The sequence below is a fragment of the Panthera uncia genome, chromosome C2 (genome assembly GCF_023721935.1).
Source record: "Panthera uncia isolate 11264 chromosome C2, Puncia_PCG_1.0, whole genome shotgun sequence".
NCBI classification, from domain to species: Eukaryota; Metazoa; Chordata; class Mammalia; order Carnivora; family Felidae; genus Panthera; species Panthera uncia.
Genome location: NC_064810.1, coordinates 91479485 through 91481771, shown reverse-complemented (window position 1 = coordinate 91481771; position 2287 = coordinate 91479485).

The window sequence follows — 2287 nt, the reverse complement described above, 5'->3', positions numbered from 1 at the left end:
AAGGTGTTTCCATTCTAACCTCCCAGAAAAGAGAAACCTTCCTGTACCTTATGGGCATTCACTGGAGACCCTTGAAAGGTGATGCCTTAGGAATAGGGCTAATTTACCTCTAGAATAAATGCCACTCAAGATCTTCCATAAAAAAACTTCAAAACAATCTTGAAAAGATCAGGCTGATCTGCAGGAATATTAACTACCCACCAGAACAAAATAACACTCCTTAAAGGAAGAAACAAAACCCACCTACTCAATATAGCACTAACAAGATCTATACAATAAAACTTACAAGGTTGTAATGTTTCCCAAGGACTGGAGTGATCACATTTCTGGGTTTGGTAGGATATTCCTTGAGTTTATTATGTGTCATGGAAAATATCCAGATACAGACCACTTGTCAATCTTACTTGGGAACTTTGGTTCCTTTCATTTTGGAAAGAGCATTGTCTTGGGAAATATGGGTTGGGGTACAGCAGAGGCAGAGTGGACTGAAGCAGCAACCTAGGATGCATGTGGGATCATAACTGCACTTTGACAGTCATTGATTACATGCCTGCTGTCTATATAGCATGGGGCTAGGCACTGACAGTCACAGAGACATATATAGGCATTGAGATATAAACCTAAATACCTATAATTAAAATTTGAGGGGCCCCTGGGTGGCTCAGTTGGTTAAGTGTCTGACTCTTGGTTTCGGCTCAAGTCATGATCTCTCCATTTTGTGGGTTCGAGCCCTGCATCAGGCTCTGTGCTGACAGCACAGAGCCTGCTTGGGATTCTCTCTTCCTCTCTCTCTGCCCTTCCCTCACTCGTTCTCTGTCTCTCTCTGTCTCTCTCTGTCTCAAAAATAAATAAATAAACATAAAAAACAAAACAAACTTGAGTGAAAAAAGTGAGTTAGTACAGGGGCAATATGGTAGAAGGTCTCACAATTGATTTCAGCCAAAGTGGTGGGGTGAGACTAAGAAGGAAGGCATACGAGGGAAGGAAAGAAGTGCTCAGAATTTTTCCAGCCTGGCTGCTATATAGTCTCAGGGATTGTGCTCTGTGGTTGCCTCTGCTCTTTCTCAACTTCTGGTCTGGTTCTAGGATTCTCTCCTCCTGAGAACTCTGAGGTTTGCTTCTGCAGGGATCTCTGTGCCATTGTCCCCAAAAAGGACCAAAATGGAGTCAATGCCTGGGATCAAGAATGGGGTAGTGAGGGGCACCTGGGTGGCTCAGTCGGTTAAGAGTCCGACTTCGGCTCAGGTCACGATCTCGCAGTCCGTGAGTTCGAGCCCCGCGTCGGGCTCTGGGCTGATGGCTCAGAGCCTGGAGCCTGCTTCCGATTCTGTGTTTCCCTCTCTCTCTGCCCCTCCCCCGTTCATGCTGTGTCTCTCTCTGTCTCAAAAATAAATAAACGTTAAAAAAAAATTAAAAAAAAAAAAAAAGAATGGGGTAGTGAGCTGTGAAAGAACTTATTCCTTTCATGAATTCTGGAAGCACAAAAGGAAAGAAGGGTTAAATGCATGGATTAAATGAGAGTGAGGAGTAGGGTGTGTAAGTAGCCCATGGGGAAATGTCAAGAACAATAGAGGAGTGTATTTAGAGATTGTGGAAAGAAAGAAGTTCCAGATTCGAGGCTCCATACAGGAGGAGGAGTTGGAGGCTCAGGGTGCAGAGCTAAGGGCCTGGCTGGGAATTTCTATGGGAAGTGTCTGGTAGTCATGGGTTGGAAGACACATAGCTAGAGAGAGAGAGGTCTGAACCAAGAAAGATGCACCTGAGTCCTTGTCATTAAAGAAACCTGACCCCTAGAGATAAAGGCAGCTGAGAGAAAATTCAGCTTTATCTAGAATGGGGAGAAAATGAGGAATATGGAGGCTGAATTAGCAGGTAAGGCCAGTGAGGACAGGAAAGGAGCGGTCGGTGCTTTAAATCTATGACAAGTTTGTGAATCACTATGAACTAAGAAATCTCAATTCTATGTACTTAGCTTGTACAACTAAGATTTTCTCTATAGTATAAAATAGTTTTTCTTTTGAACTGAAGTATTCCTTCCATCTTTTATTAATTCTCACCAGTATACTTATACCAGAATTTACCACGTGTTGGTTCCTAAATTACTCTCTTTATTTCTTCAAATAGTTTATCTGAGAAGATATTTACATGCATGCTAGTAACCACCACATTTCCTCATCCTTGTTCTATCTCATCTATTTATCTCAATTTTTCTGCTTCTATATTGAGTTCCAACACAAGAATTAGCTTTTCTATGAAACCTTCCCTGACTTCAAATGAACTTGATAGT